Here is a 17,435-nt window from a genome sequence, read left to right on the forward strand (position 1 = left end):
CAGCTTCTGCCAAATAATTTTTCCCTTCATTCCACAGATGTTATTCTCATGACATTACATAATAAATCATCTAATATATAAAAACCAAATCTGCAGACATTTCCAGGCGTGAGCTGAATAAGCAGACTCTGGAACAAGATTTTGTAGCTGGATGACATGCTACTGACAATAAAGACCCTATGTCTGGCTAGTAGCTGGAGCACAAGGCAGCTTTGTATTCTTTTCTGTCTTTATAATTAGTAAGCTAGGATGACAGAAAGAAATATATTAGCAGGAATTATATGTCAGACATTTGAGAAGGAAGGGGAGCATGTTACCTAGAAATACAATAGAACTTCGAAGCTACTGTATATTTTGATTAAACTCTGAAAAAGTTCACTAAAAGTTAAAACTAATTCATTGAAAAGTAAAGGCTAAATGTGAGAGCCAGAGGACTTTCTTGGTAACATATATTTCCTGCCACAGTAAGCCAGTGAGCCTTAAGGCCAAGAGAATCACACTTAAGGCTGAGACCAAAGATTATCTGAGCGTCCAACTGAGGCAAATCTCTTTAAAACAAGGGCCTTGATTGAGAATAAATGGGCTACTTATATATTGAATAGGTTCATCAGAATCTTAGGTTTTCAGAATTCTGTTGACTTGCTGAGCCTGCAAAAACTGCCTACTCTTGTATATTCACCTTTGCATCATAAAGAGAAATGAACACAAAATGGTTAGTAAACATTAATGTAAAACCTAAAATCTATAACCCATCTAAAAGTAAATATAAGAGAATTTTTATTGTTCTCCAGTAAGCAAAAGATACCCTCGAGATAATACCTAAAACAGGATCCACAAAGACAAAATGTATACATTGCATAAAACATCAAAATTAAGACCTCTGTTCTTAAAGCTGGAGGGATCACACTACCCAACTTCAAACTATACTACAAGGCTACAGAAACCAAAACAACATGATACTGGCACAAAAACAGACACATAGACCAACGGAACAGAATAGAGAACTCAAAAATATGACCACACATCTACAACCATCTGATCTTTGATCTTCGACAAACCTGACAAAAGCAAGCATTGGGGAAAGGATTCTCTTCTTAATAAATGGTGCTGGGAGAACTGGCTAGCCATATGCAGAAAATTGAAATTGGACCCCTTTCTTACACCATATGCAAAAATTAACTCAAGATGGATTAAAGACTTAATCCCAAAAGTATAAAAACCCTAGAAGAAAATCTAGGTGATGCCATTCAAGACATAGGCCTGGGCAAAGATTTCATGACAAAAACACCAAAAGCAATTGCAAGAAAAGCAAAAACTGACAAACAGGATTTAATTAAACTAAAAAGGTTCTGCACAGCAAAAGAACCTATCATCAGAGTGAACAGACAACCTACATAATGGGAGAAAATTTTTGTGACCTATCCATCTGACAAAGGTCTAATATCCAGAGTCTACAAAAGCTTAAACAACTTTACAAGAAAAAAGCAAAAACTCATTAAAAGGTGGGCAAAGGACATGAGCAGACACTTCTCAAAATACGACATTTATGCAGCCAACAAACATATGAAAAAAAAAACTCATCACTGGTCATTAAAGAAATGCAAATCAAAGCGACATTGAGATACCATCTCATCCCAGTCAGAATGGCGATTTTTAAAAATCAAGAAACAAGAGATGCTGATGAGGCTGCAGATAAATAGGAATACTTTTACACTGTTGTTGAAAATATAAATTAGTTCAAATATTGTTGAAGACAGTGTGGTGATTCCAGAAAGACCTAGAATCAGAAATACCATTTGACCCAGCAATACCATTACTGGGTATATACCCAAAGGAACATAAATCATTCTATTGTAAAGATACACAGACGTGTATGTTCCTTGCAGCACTATTCACAATAACAAAGACACGGAGTCAAGCCAAATGTTCATCAATGATAGACTGCATAAAGAAAATGTGGTACATATACACCATGGAATAATATGCAGTCATAAAAAGGAACAAGATCACGTCCTTTTCAGGTACATGGATGAAGATGGAATCCATTATGCTCAGCAAACTAAGGCAGGAACAGAAAACCAAACGCCACATGTTTTCACTTGTAAGTAGATGCTGAACAATGAGAACACACAGACACAGGGAGGGGAACAACACACACTGGGACCTGTTGGGGAGGGGCAGAGAGAGGGAAAGCATCGGAAAAAATAGCTAATGTATGCTGGGCTTAATGCCTAGGTGATAGTTTGTAGGTGTAGCAAACCACCATGGTATACGTTTACCTATGTAACAAATCTGCACATCCTGCACATGTACCCTAGAACTTAAAAAAAAAAGCCACATATTTAGAGAAAGTATTTGCAAATTAAATATTCTATAAAAGACTTGTATCCAGAATATATAAAGCACTACAAAAACATAAAATAAGAGGTGTTGCACACAAAAAATGAGCAGATTTATGAAAACAAAAGATAATTCATCAAAGAATCTTTATAAGCCACAAATATAAATAGTCTTAGAGTAATGCAAATTAAATCATAATGAGATATCAACATATAATATCAGAATGCCTGCTAAATGCCTCCAACACCATACCAAGTGTTGGAGAAGATGGGAATGACTAGAACTAAATTTTGCAAACTCTTTAGAAAATAGTTTAGCAGTTTCTCAAAAATTTAAACATACTCCTGCCTTATGATCCAGTCATTGCAATCCTAGGTATTTTCCAAAGATAAATGAAAGCCTATGTCTCAGTAAAAACTTATACACAAAAGTTCAGAACAGCTTTATTTATAGTTTACTCAAAAAGAAAACTGTTCCAAATTTCATCAATAGTTGAATGAATAAACAACTGTGTAAATCAGCAATAAAAAGAAATGAACTATTGATCTTCAGAACAGCATGAATCATTCTCAAAATAATTTTGCCAAGTGAAAGAAACCAGACAGAAAAGAGTTCAGTACTTATAAACCCATTCATATAAAATTCTATAAAATACAAATTTTTCTGTGCTTTATTGTCACAGAAAGCAGTTCACGGGTTGCCTTGGGTGAGGACGAAAATAGGAAAGGACAATAAAACTAAAGTCAAGAGGAAGTTTGGTTCTGGTGATAGTTTTATAGGCATATACAAATATCAAAGCATCAAATTGCACTGCTTATATAAGTACAGTTTATTTTATGTTAACTCTGCTTCAATAGATCTGAAAAAAAAATCAGTCTTCTTTGTCTTTGATTGCAATTTAGAATCCATGATGAAATCAGGCCTGAAATCAGGGTTCATTTACTTGATTTCTGATGATACTGGATGAGGAGCATAATATTAATATATGTAATTTTGGGGAATACTAAAAATTTGTCGTCCTGAAAACAAAATTGAATGAATTTCCTTTCTTGTGTACTTTGTTCTAAAAATCAATATTTTCATCCATATTATAAGTATAGAGCACATAGGTATGTGAGAAACATAGAGATACATACACACACTTGTAAAGACATGTTGTTTGACTTACAATGGGTTTATATCCTGATATACCTATTATAAGTTTAAAACATCAAAGTCAAAAATGCATTTAATCCACCTAACATACCAACCATCATAGCTTAGCCTAGCCTAACTTAAATATACTCAGAACACTTACATTAGCCTACAATTAAACAAAATCATATAGCACAAATCTTATTGTATAATAAATTATTTACTATCTCATGTAATTAATTGCATACTGTACTGAAAGTCAAAAACAGAATGGTTTTATGGGTACTTGAAGTATGATTTCTACTTTACATGTGACTTTTGCACCTTAACTTTTGAAAAATCTTTAAGTCAAACCATTGTACCTCAGAGATCATCTGGGGTGAAAAAGAGAGCATGAGATTGACTGTTCAATTGATTGATTTGAAATGGAGATAATTATGTTAATATTAATAATTATATTGATATGCAAATTATCATGAGTGCATAATGATATAGCCAGTGAGTTTTACTAAAGATGTATTTCTAATCATCAAAAATTATAATTATATTTATGCCTAGAAATGGGCATGCCTCATCCATCAGGTCATTACATTGGGGTGTTGAATCAATCTAGTTTGTAGTAAAGCCGGGCATAGGGTTTTCTGCTAATTGAGCACACCAAAGGCTTCATTACCTAGTAGTCAACTGCTCCAGTTTCATACATTTAGGAGGCGTGGTACACCAGAGGGTTTCCTCAGTGCTCTCACATTTCAGCTGACTCCGTCTGTCTGCTACTAAGGGCCTCTTTCAGTCCTCCTTTCACTCCTCCATTGGTAGACTGCACTTGTTTAGTAATGCATATGAGCAAGGGTCCAAGGCCTGAAGTAGGGGTGTTGGTGGAGGATCCTTAATTCTTCTACCCTGTCTTTTCCTCAGATCCTGGGTGTACAGTTCCAGGCTGTAATGCAAGTACTTCTGCTTCTTGGGCTATGTTAATAAGGGATATTGGTAGTGAAAAATAAAAGTGTCATATGGAGTTTATGGCCAGCCTCAGCAGAGGAAAGAAAACGCAGGCTTTTGGTGTTCTGGAGTAAATCCAGGTGATCTGCAGTAGAAAAATATACAGTTTCTGAAAAACAGTTTCTGACATGCTACTGGGTCCTAATAGAGATGGAATTTCTGACTGTCAGACAATAAAGAGGCCAAGAGGCCAAAAGGGACTATCATGAGCAAGATTATAGTAGACCAACTACACAAGAAGGACAAGACCAACATCAATCCATTGAAATTCAAAAGTGGACTGTCTGAGAAGGAAAATGTAACTATGTAACTTGAGCAAGGAGAAAACAATTATACTTCTTGAGATATCATTTTATGTTTTTTGTATACATAAATTTATGTAATTCTATATTAAAACAATGAAAGTTATATTTTGGTAACCACTTTATAAATGAAGAAAGAGAGACTCAGAAAGTGTTCTGAAGCTTCATGAAAGCATTCCCAAATTGTGCTGAGTTTTTACTAAAACAAGCATTGCCTACGTTCATGTGTCCTGAAAGGACATGGATTGAGGCTGCTGTTTTTTTTTCTTGTTACTGTTATAAAAACATTTTCAGTTTAAATACATTTATCAATGTTCTTCTTATAGAACACATAATGTATTAAATTGAAACAAGAAATACATATAAAGGCAATGAGGTGAAAAATAACTTAAGCATGAACAAATTTTAATAAAGTCACTTTTAAGAATAATGTAGCCTTTTAAATTATATTTAATTTCAACAGAGGTCAGTCAATCTATGCCCTCCCAAGATTAATATGAAGTGCATCCTTGAGCATTTTTAATCATTGAAACCTAAGTGACCTTACAGCAAAAACAAAGTTTAGCTAGAAATTTTGCTACCTGTAAGCATTTTCATTGAAGTTCAGAAATGCTGAGTATACAAATGCCAGTCATGAACCATGCTTATACATTATGGAGAAAATTAAACCACTCTTAAGAAAAGATCTATTCTATATAGAAAGATAAAATAAATTTTAAGTATTTTCAATTAATTAGTTTGCTATTAATTGCATAAAATGTATAATTTCAAAATATAATATGGACATGTTTACTTATACTTCCAATTAAAAAATTATCAAGCTGTAGTGTTTGAAGAGCAGGGCATCAACTTCAAAATTTGAACAATCAGAGTACAAGACAGAAATAAATACTCTTCCAAAAGATTAGCCCAAAAGCCTATTTAACTTCAACTCAATTCCAAATTCTGATTACAGACCAGTGGAAGAGAGCCAGACTGAGCAGAAACACAAGCAGAAATGGAAAACATAAAATAAAAGTGGAAGAGTGGGAGTTGGGCTTCCCTCAGGCTATTATCATACCTCTTTTTACTCAGCTAGACTGTGAACTCCTAGATGGAAAAGATCTAGCCACTGAACTCTCTGTATGTATGTCAATGCAGAGCTCAGAAACTGATAAAATGGGCAAACAATAAGTAGTTGTTACATACGTGAGTCAATAAATTGGATTTGTTAGGCTTACAGACATTGACTTATTTGGGACCCTCCTGCTTTTGAGTCTATTGGGAATTGTAACTGACACACCTTGAAACAGACTCACAGATCTCAGGACACCCACAGGATCCTTTTGTCTAGATGGAACAGTCTCAGTGTAGTAATAGATATGTGCTTTGAGAACTCAAAAAGTTACTGAGTTCGAAGTATGTATTAATAACTCAGTTAAAGATTGGGAAGTAGTTTGGTTAGAGTGACTACACATAGACTGAAATTTTATCAGTGTCTGTCAAAAGCAAACAGTGTGTTTCTATTAAAAACTTTATGGGCTGATAAAAGTCTTCTGAACACTCTTAGACAGGTTTGCATAGAATACCATTACTTAAGTCAAAGATGTATGTTATATCTTGGAATAAAATATATGATAAAAAAGACTAAAATCACCTCTAAGCGGGTTTTGCATTATTTCAAATTCTGAAATTAAAGCCTATAATGTCTAAATTATAATCTAACAAATGTAAATGATAAGTATTAAAGATGTGATTGCACAAAATATACCTTCTGGTAAAATGAAATGTTTAGAATTTTATTTTATTTTATTTTATTTTTTTATTAAAGTTTTAATGTGAGATGAGTGAATGACCAGTTTGGACATGTATGAAATAATCTTATTTATGCATATGTATCTTTAACCTTAATGTGGGCTTTTAATTCAGTGGCCAAAATTAAGTTTAAAGATACATATGCATAATGATCAAAATATCTATACACATATCACCCCATGTAATTAATAAGCTTTAACTTCATCAAGGAGAAAGGAACTTGGTATCATATTTTGACAACATTTTTCTAAACTGGCATATTACTTGAATATTAAATTTGACACTTTCATAAAAGTTTGCATTTTTATGTATAACATGTCACATTTTAATTGCTTTTTTAATACTATGCTTCCATAATAATTTCTTTTTCTGACAGTTTTACAGACTAAATATGATTATATTTCAAGATTGTTTTCTCTCTAACAAGTGAGGTATTATAGTTGGATTACCTATGTGCAAAGTCTTGAACCACAAAAAATGTTTTATCCACTGGAATACACAAGAAAAAGATAAAGATCTTTTAAAAATTCAGTATGTTAGATTCATCATCATACAGATCATTGAGTAAATGGTTTTATATTGCTTTCTCACTTTATATGAAGATAAAGAAGTAAGAAATTCAGAAATCATCTATCAAAATCATTCACAAGCTCTAAGTATTTCAAGGTAGTTCATTTTACCTTTTCTCCTTGATTTCATGAGACTTGAAACTTAAGCATTACTAGTGTTTATTTTAGCACTTTTTTTTTTTTTTTTTTTTTTTTTTTGCTGCAGCTGTAGTTATTAGCAAGTTCTTATATTGTACCTTTAGGATTTTCTAATTTAAATTCACTGTCTTTTGTTGTTTCCTTTGCGGTAATACTGAGAAATATTTTTGTTCCATGTTTATACTTCAGTGTATTTGAAGAGAGCACACATGCTTTCTTGTGTATGCGTATGTTCACGTGTTTTACAGGGTTAAAGAAAAATGACAGCTTTTTTTTTTTTTTTTTTTTGAGACGGTGTCTTGCTCTGTGGTCCAGGCTGGAGTGTAGTGGCACGATCTCAGCTCACAGCAAGCTCTGCCTCCCGGGTTCATGCCATTCTCCTGCCTCAGCCTCTGGAGTAGCTGGAACTACAGGCCCCTGCCACCACGCCCGGCTTTTTTTTTTTTTTTTTTTTTTTTTGTATTTTTAGTAGAGACGGGGTTTCACCGTGTTAGCCAGGATGGTCTCCATCTCCTGACCTCGTGATCCGCCTGCCTCGGCCTCCCAAAGTGCTGGGATTATAGGCATGAGCCACCGCGCCCGGCCAACTCAATACTTCTTTAAGGTAAATATCACTACACAGGTTTTTGAAGGCATATTTTGTATATTCTTGCTATTAGAATTAGTTGCCACATAATTTTAATATAAATTTAACTGAAATTTAAAGTGTTGAGATGACTTAAGACAGAGAATCACAAGTTTCTGAACTACACAGATGTAATTCTTTTGAAACCCCTTTATGTAAAATGAACACATTTCCAGTTGAAATAAACAGGGTAATGTGTAACTTTAAAGCAATGTGAATATTTGTGCTTGAACTGTTATTATATAAGTACTTATATAGCACACTTTTAACAACTAGTCCATAAATAGCCTGTGTTCCAAAGATCTGTAAGTGAGAATTCAATGGGGAAAATCATTTTGTGTTTTATCTACTTAATTGTTCAGGTCACTTCACAAAATTTTGCAGATGAGCTTCTCAAACCTTCCAAAGAGAAACATCTTAGATACTTAATCTGTATGCTAGCATGTCGTCACATGACTACCCGGCATTCAAGTATCAAAAAGACAGTTTTTCTACAAGATTATTGTTTTCATTCAAAGAGAAGCTGTCTGCACATCTACTTCTATCATTTTAAACAATTTCTGAGAGTTACTTGAGCTATCTACACACAGAAAATAAAACACGTTACTATGGCAATCTCACAATTTTATGTTTTTATACTGCAGACATTTGATGAGTTTAAGTGACTGGCCTCCTCCTAAATTTTGCACATTCTGTTTTAATTTTTAACACATATTTGAGAACCATTTTACTAAAATGTCTATGATCTGGCCTGTCATCCCCCAATTCCCAACATTTTGTTCTTGCATTTTTTTTTTTCCTGAGATTCAGTTGCTGGAGGGAGGAATGGGAGACAAATTTAGGAGTTATGAGATGGAACATGGCAAGGATCAATAATATAGTCATTCTCATCATAGCCTTGAAAGAGAAGGGAGGGAAGTTTACCCTGCACTGGGGGATGGCTGAGAGCATGTCTTTCCTTCTCTATAGGTGCTACAATGGGTTACTTGTGTGACCAAAGGCGAATTACCAAAACACTTTACTCTTCCACTTCCTAGTTACAAAATGAGTATACTCGTAGGATCTGCCTTATGGGGTTGCTTAAAAAAAAAAAAAAAAGATTAGTTTAGTGGCTAGAAGCATTATCTCCAGTTAAACTCTTATTTATTTTTATTTTTAAACCTAGAATATTTTTTAAACCTAGAATAACTTACCCTGAGTAAGTTTTTGAGTGTTAATAAAGATATCAAGCATAGAAACACAGTCACTCACACACACACCAAGGATACTAGAAAGCAATGATAGAATAGAAAAATAAAATAAACAAATACGCTTAGAAGCTTGCCACAGTGGTTTATATAGAGTCATACTTTAACGTAGGCCTCTTATTTGAAGGAACAAGAATATCAAGCAGCTAACAATTAGGGTGAGGCACAAAGCAGGAAACCCTGAAGGTTTGCCCTATTAAGAAAAAGAAGACTAGAAAGGTTCTGTCAGTCATTCCAGAATTATTTGTAACACTAAATAAATCATTAACTAAATAATCTTCTCCTCAGAAGAATGTGTTAGCTTAAGATGTCATGCCACACACACTCTTTCTCCCTCCTCTCTCTCTATATCTCTCACTCTATATATTTATCTTTTATATTTTATATATTTCTATATTTTTTAAAAGCCACATATATGGTAACATAGAAGAGGGTATGTAGCTTGATCAATGACTTTCTTCACAGAATTGGAAAAAAATACTTTAAAGCTCATATGGAACCAAAAAAGAGCCCGCGTCACCAAGTCAATCTTAAGCCAAAAGAACAAAGCTGGAGGCATCACACTACCTGACTTCAAACTATTCTACAAGGCTACAGTAACCAAAACAGCATGGTACTGGTACCAAAACAGAGATATAGATCAATGGAACAGAACAGAGCCCTCAGAAATAACGCCGCATATCTACAACTATCTGATCTTTGACAAACCTGAGAAAAACAAGCAATGGGGAAAGGATTCCCTATTTAATAAATGGTGCTGGGAAAACTGGCTAGCCATATGTAGAAAGCTGAAACTGGATCCCTTCCTTACATCTTATACAAAAATCAATTCAAGATGGATTAAAGACTTAAACTTAGACCTAAAACCATAAAAACTCTAGAAGAAAACCTAGGCATTACCATTCAGGACATAGGCATGGGCAAGGACTTCATGTCTAAAACACCAAAAGCAATGGCAACAAAACCCAAAATTGACAAATGGGATCTAATTAAACTAAAGAGCTTCTGCACAGCAAAAGAAACTACCAACAGGCAACCTACAAAATGGGAGAAAATTTTCGCAACCTACTCATCTGACAAAGGGCTAATATCCAGAATCTACAATGAACTCAAACAAATTTACGAGAAAAAAAACAAACAACCCCATCAAAAAGTGGGCAAAGGACATGAACAGACACTTCTCAAAAGAAGACATTTATGCAGCCAAAAACACATGAAAAAATGCTCACCATCACTGGCCATCAGAGAAATGCAAATCAAAAGCACAATGAGATACCATCTCACACCAGTTAGAATGGCAATCATTAAAAAGTCAGGGAACAACAGGTGCTGGAGAGAATGTGGAGAAATAGGAACACTTTTACACTGTTGCTGGGACTGTAAACTAGTTCAACCATTGTGGAAGTCAGTGTGGCGATTCCTCAGGGATCTAGAACTAGAAATACCATTTGACCCAGCCATCCCATTACTGGGTATATACCCAAAGGACTATAAATCATGCTGCTATAAAGACACATGCACACATATGTTTATTGTGGCACGATTCACAATAGCAAAGACTTGGAACCAACCCAAATGTCCAACAATGATAGACTGGATTAAGAAAATGTGGCACATATACACCATGGCATACCATGCAGTCATAAAAAATGATGAGTTCATGTCCTTTGTAGGGACATGGATGAAATTGGAAATCATCATTCTCAGTAAACTATCGCAAGAACAAAAAACCAAACACCGCATATTCTCACTCATAGGTGGGAACTGAACATTGAGAACACATGGACACAGGAAGGGGAACATCACACTCTGGTGACTGTTGTGGGGTCAGGGTGGGAGGGATAGCATTGGGAGATATACCTAATGCTAGATGACTAGTTAGTGGGTGCAGCGCACCAGCATGGCACATGTATACATATGTAACTAACCTGCACATTGTGCACATGTACCCTAAAACTTAAAATACAATAATAAAAACAAAAAGAAAAAAAAAAAGAAGAGGATATGTAAATCTACATATTTCCTGCTTGATCCATATTTGTTCAGAAAAAATTTGTTCAGAAGATTGTTTGTTTAATATAAATTCATTTACTCTCACAAAAAATGTTAAACTATATTTGGATGTCACAATGCACTAACAATTTCCACACCAGGAAAAAGAAAAAAATGAATACTATCCCTTTTCTAGGAGAGATGCCCTATTGTTGACCACAAGGAAGCTGCAGCTACTCTAGACTCCTGCGCATTTTAGATTGAAAAAGAATACAATTTTTTTGTCAGGGACGAAATAACGGGATGATATCTGGGTACTCAAAAGACAATAAAGATTCACTGAGCTCTTTGGGAGAGAATAAAGTTTCACTGTAAAAGATTTATTTTACAGTATATTATATTTTTTCAGATTTTTACACAAAACATCCAATTGTGGTGCCTCTAATGCAGAAAACTATGGCATCCACATATTTGACCAGTTGAAAACAAGCATTTGAGTTCTTACCTACTAAAATATGGTAAATACACTAGCATCTATATAAATTTTTCCAGAATCTTTGCTCAGGAACCTTTGTCAGCCCAGAGCAACTAGAACAGGAGGTCTCCCAACTCCACAAATTGCATTATCTGAATCACAGTTCTGAACCATTCCAGACACCTTATTTTACCTTTAAAAATCATATATCTCAGTGCTATTCTTCTCACTGCAAAGTCTGAAACGTACTACTCAGATACCATATCCAACTGCGATAATCATAACAGCTTTCTAACAGTAGCATAACTCTTTCCTTACAAGTCCTATGCTAAACTATGTTCCTTTGCAAGGGATTCAAGTCAATTTGCTCTTCTCTACAAATGTGCATAATTATCCAACCTCTTTAAAGTAACTTAGAATTATGGGTGTTAGTAAAGTCCTAGATAAAACACTACATTACACAGTAAAATATTTAACCCAAGTTTTTGTACAAGGATGTCACATAAATTATTTTCACACAACAATATTAATTTTAGAAAATAAAATCATGACACTGTTAAAGGTACATTATTGAATTTAGGATATCTCTCCTCAAATGGGATATACAAGTCGATTAGTATAGTCCGTAAATATAATATTACCTTAAGAAATGCAGGCATTTTCAAATTCTTTTGTTCCTGGACACAAATCTTTATATATATCATGACTAGTCACTCATTTGATATGATTTCAGTTAAACTGAAATCACTTCTTAAATTTTATATCAATTTAAAGCCTGCCTAACAGTAAAGGTACTCTAATGAGAAATTTTAGAAGGACATAGTTGTAACATTACCATAAACTTTAAGCAATTGGGGAGAAATATAAAAGAGAAACTTATTGAACGTGAGATCACTAATAAATATCATTGTCTATTTATGCCAAAAAAACTGGTCTAATAAGCCACAATTTGTTGTCACTCATTTGTCAGGCACTGAAATATGAAATTTGTATTTATTATCTCTTTCATCCTCACAATGAAGTGAACATCAAGAATTTTTCTTTTTTCACATATGAGGAAACTGTAGTTCAAAAATGTTTAAAAAAAATTCAGGACACCACAGTTAGTAAGTGATAGGATTAGGAATGAAACCAGGTCAAATTGATGGAAAAATCTTCATATGCTCACTACGCTGTTCTGGCAGGTGATTAATTCTAGGCCATCTAAACTTCATCTAATCACACAAGTTATATCATGAATACTAGGAGAATGTAGCTGAGTTTACATAAAATAAGTGTTTTTTCACTCAAAGCATTTCTTGGTAACAACTATTTTGATCTGCATTAAGTTATGTTATTTCTTCCTGAAAAACTTTGGAGTTTTTTACCTCTGACCATGGGCTGAGTTCGAGGTGTTATGTCTGTGCATAGGCAAATTGACTGAAACTTTTAGAACTTGAAAGCCTTTAGTTGGTAAATCTTGAGACAGTAATCTTATCATTTCATCCCCAGCCTGTACCTCTATTAATAAAAACTGACTATCCCCTGAACTTATTTGATTGAGACTCAGGTTGATTACTGAAGGAGATAATAACCTTGCAGAACAACTAAGATATTTTGTAAAATCTTAAATATTTGCTGCAGAGTTAATATGTAACTTAGTGGAAAAAAACACCACTGTACTTCAAATCAGACTCATTTATTGAATGCATACAATAGGCAAACATCTTATAGACACTTATAGTGAACCCAGTCATTGATCAAAGAGCATATCTGTACAAACTAAATTAATCCTCATGAGAATTCTAAGTACTATTTCCAAGGTAAAGATGGATAAAATGAGGCACAATGCAGTTCAAAAAATTTGTGTTCACATAGAGTTAGGCCCCATAACCCTTCTCTTAACCATCCTGTCATTCTTCGTACCTTATGCCTAGTCACTGATGCAGTTTTGTGGTGGATCGTGATGTTTAACAGTTTCCCTGCTAACGTAAAGCTTAGAACCTGGGTTTCGTTTCCTATTTTAGAGCTATTTAATTTTTAACATTTTTTTTTCTGAATTTGTTGCAGTCTGTGACACCCTATATATATCAGATGTTATAAATATTACTAAAAATTAAAGAGGGCTGTGATATCTTTAATCCTCAGAAATATTAAACAACCTGTAAACAAAGGAACTTATTAGGTTAAACAATATTCAAATTTTTATATGCTTAAGAACTTTGAGGCACTGTATTAAGAAACACACCTAAGAAACTGCAGTCAATTCACTTTGGACAAAAACTTGGAAAACATCTCCTTGAAATAAGTTATCTAATGGTAACTTATATATATATATATATATATATAATATATAATATATATATAATATATATAGAGACACACACATATATACACGTTATATATATAAGAATATATATATGTTCTCACATGTTTCAACAGTGTTTAATATGCTTGTGACCTTAAAAATAATTCAAAAATGTCAAAATTATGGGCCCTATTCATTTTTGTGGGCTTCAAATTGACACAATATAGGTTATTTATTTCTAAACAATAGCAACAAATGTTTTTCTTACATTAATTTTCTATTTCTCTGTAACATCAGAAAACTATTTAGAAAATGAAAAGATATTACCAGAAATAAGACACAAAGAATGTTTTGTTATTAAGACATGCCTTCAAGATAATGAGAATTAAACTGACAAAAGGACATCTTGGCAAAATGCTCTCCAGTGCATTTGATTCATATGATAAAGATAAAGGAAATGAATAAGTTATTACAATCTTGGAAGATAATATTACAATGCTTTGTATACTCCCTTCCATATTAATTCTAATTTCTATCATCTGTTATACAACATGAATGTAACTTGGAATCTCTCAGGAAACATTTTGCAATGATTGGAAGGCACTTTATTTATCAATATTCACATGAAAATTACAAAAACTCCCTTGAGCAAATTACCTTTCTTAGCACTCCAGAAATAATTAATTGTAGTCATCACTCTTAACAACATTCCTAAACACAGTAAATGTTTACAAATTATATGTTTTGAACCACAAAATCCAATGAAAATATTTTTAGTTAAGAAGGCATTTTGATAAATTAAAATTAAATATAAAAAATTTCTGTGATTATAGAAAGATTTTAATAAAACCTAACAGGCTGTGGATTTGCCATGTGACCTTGAACAAGACATTTAACACTTTTGTGTCTCTTTATCCTCAATTTAGCAAGTTTGGGGTTTAGACTCTAAGTCCTAGTCCTACACTGAAGTTCCCTGATTTATATTAATGAGTAGCCCAGTTATTTACACATGCAATTTTTGTTTAATGATAATAGGGAGAACAATTAGCTTAAAGTGGTGGATTTTAGAGTCAGTCACATTTTAAGGTTCATTATGTATGTTGATCTAGAGCGACACATCACAGTTTTAACTTTGTCCAACAGCATAAAAATAGGACTAATGTATGAGGGAGGATAAAAAGACCAGCACAAGACAATTGTATCTGAACATAAAATGTAAGATAAATGGTTGCAGATTATTTGAGTTATTTGTTTAATGTTTTAAGATTTCAGTATGTGAAGTTAAAATACCATTTTTAATGTTTTAAATACAAACAGATAAATGGTCACTAAGATGATTAAATCATTTTGGGGTATCTAAAATTAGATGGATAACTTATACTGTTTTCAGTATTTAGTATTTAGTAAGTGTGTGAGCATAGGATGTAATACAGTCAATTATTTTCTTTTAACTCAAATGGCTATTTTTTCAAACTATAGCTATGGTTTTGTAGCTTATTACTCAGTTATAAATATAAAGTTACTTTTTTAAAAAATAAATTAATAAAATGTCGGTATATAATGTTAATATACATATGCTGTACATATCCCAAGAAGCTTACATTCTTCAAACAAGAAAATACAATATAATAAAATAAAGTGATAGAAAAGAGAATATTTATAATAGCAATGAATAGATAAACCCAAGGCTGACAATCATAAATATACAAAGCTTTTTATAAAGATAACTTTAAAAATATTGTGGAGACATTATTCTTCCTGAAATAGATTAGTTTAATATAATCCTGGTCAAAGTAACAAAGGTATCCTTTATTTAATCTGAAAAATGCCTAAAAATATACGAAGAGACCAGAATTATTATGAAAATGGACAATAAGGGGCTATGAGCCTTATTTGATTATAAAATAAATGTTACAAAGTGACATGAATGAAAATAATAAGATCTTAAGCAAGAACAGTCAAGCACATACATTCAAGATAATATAGTTTTAAAATAAATGCAATTACATTTGGAAATTTTATGTAATAAAAATAGTTGACATTTTAAATTACTCGAAAATGAACAGGTTATTGAACGAAAGAATTATAATAACTGATTAGTATTTGGAACAAAATATGAATGCTATGTTACCTTATTTAAAAACAAAAAACTTGAACCAAATTTTTAGGTAAGAATGATTGAAGCATGAAAAATTGAACCATGTATCAAGAAATGGTGGATAAATATTTTATAAAGCTGGAATGGGAAGATATTGCTAAACAAAAGCCATCAAGTCTCAAAATCAAAAGCTATAAAGGAAAACACTGATTTTTACTATCTCCAAACTAAAATATCTGTTTAATGAAAGATACCATAAATAACAAAAAAAGAAACTATGAATATTCAGAAAATGATTTTGACACATTCCAAAAAGTCTAGTTTCTTTAATAAACAGAGAGATTGCAATACGGCAAGGGAACAATGGTCTGAAAATGAATACAACTAACTAATAATAATGAAAAATACACTAATAATTCAAGACATATAAATAAAAACTATATTGAGATACTATTTTAGTCATATTGGAAAATTATAAAAGGTGATTATCTGGAAGTGTTGGTGAGAATAAGAAGCTATCACCTCCACATACTGTTGTTGTTTGACATTGGATTGACACTGCCATTTAGAAGAACAGTCTGGAGTTTTCTATCAAAATTAATTCTTGTAATATGAATCATTTTACCCCTAAATTCCACTTTCTAATTAATCACATATTTTCCAAAGATATGTATACAACACCTTCCTTATAATTGTATTTGAAATATTTTAATGGAATTATTTAAATGTCTATCTCCAAATGATTGAATAGGCCGGGCACGGTGGCTCATGCCTACAATCCAAGGACTTTGGGAGGCAGAGGCCGGAGGATCCCCTGAGATCAGGAGTCCGAGACCAACCTGACCAACATGGTGAAACCTCGTCTCTACTAAAAATACAAAAATTAGCCAGGCATGCTGGTGCGTGCCTGTAATCCCAGCTACTCAGGAGGCTGAAGCAGGAGAATGGCGTGAACCCGGGAGGCGGAGCTTGCAGTGAGCCGAGATCGCACCACTGCACTCCAGCCTGGAGGACAGTGCAAGACTCTGCCTCAATTCTGGGTGACAGAGCGAGACTCTGTGTCAAAAAAAAAAAAAAAAAAAAAAAAAAGTAATACAAAATAATAATAATAATAGTTGGCCGGGCGCGGTGGCTCACGCCTGTAATCCCAGCACTTTAGGAGGCCAAGGCGGGCGGATCACGAGGTCAGGAGATCGAGACCATCCTGGCTAACATGTTGAAACCCCGTCTCTACTAAAAATACAAAAAAAATTAGCCACGCTTGGTGGCGGGCGCCTGTAGTCCTGGCTACTCGGGAGGCTGAGGCAGGAGAATGGCGTGAACCCGGCAGGCGGAGCTTGCAGTGAGCCGAGATCGCTCCACTGCACTCCAGCCTGGGCTGAAATAATAATAATAATAATAGTAATAATTGTCTAATAAAATCTGTTAATATTAT

At 33.5% G+C, this 17,435-nt stretch overlaps 1 long non-coding RNA gene across 1 annotated transcript in view; it reads right to left on the minus strand.

Annotated features, from left to right (window-relative positions):
* LOC112206075 (uncharacterized) overlaps positions 1-17,435 on the minus strand; it is a 426,849-nt gene that overhangs the window by 194,942 nt on the left and 214,472 nt on the right. The window lies entirely within an intron of this gene.

The sequence above is a fragment of the Pan troglodytes genome, chromosome 1 (assembly GCF_028858775.2).
Source record: "Pan troglodytes isolate AG18354 chromosome 1, NHGRI_mPanTro3-v2.0_pri, whole genome shotgun sequence".
NCBI lineage: Eukaryota > Metazoa > Chordata > Mammalia > Primates > Hominidae > Pan > Pan troglodytes.